Source organism: Penaeus monodon, chromosome 28 (assembly GCF_015228065.2).
Source record: "Penaeus monodon isolate SGIC_2016 chromosome 28, NSTDA_Pmon_1, whole genome shotgun sequence".
NCBI lineage: Eukaryota > Metazoa > Arthropoda > Malacostraca > Decapoda > Penaeidae > Penaeus > Penaeus monodon.
Genome location: NC_051413.1, coordinates 18,339,906 through 18,340,507, shown reverse-complemented (window position 1 = coordinate 18,340,507; position 602 = coordinate 18,339,906).

Below are 602 nucleotides of genomic sequence, written 5' to 3'. Positions count from 1 at the left end.
CAGCTACTTTAGTCCATCCGTAAAATATCTGGTGTTGTATCAGTTTTTTACCCGTTTTTTTTTACTTTCTTTAAAGCCTTTGGCTATGGCCATTTTTCACGAAGGGAACTGTATAAACTATTATATCTAAGCAATTTTCTTTCATAATCTTCCGAAGTATATAACCAATATGAAAATTGGAACAGAATCATTTTAGCAAAAATGTACAAGCATGAAATAAACAAATGGGTTTAGATTTCGTGTGTGTCGACTTATACTCACATGGACGAAACAGGTAGAAATATGCAAGAGCACATTTAGATAAATTTGAAGCTCCATGGAACATATCATGAAAGTTTCAGAAATGACCATAGCTGCTAATTCCTACACGACGGAATGGCTTGGAATGTGAACTTCTGGCAAGAGAGGAAAAAAAAACAGTAGACTGATCCAGAGCTGTCAAGATCACGCTCTCTGGCTCGTTGAAATCCCTTGCATTTGGTCTCTTCGGCTGTGGTCGCCGGTTCCCTCCTGGCGTGCAGATGGCAGGGAAGGCCATGGGAGGCTGGACGTTCGTCGCAGATTTCGCTGCAGATGCATTCAGGCAAAACTTAAACCTGCTT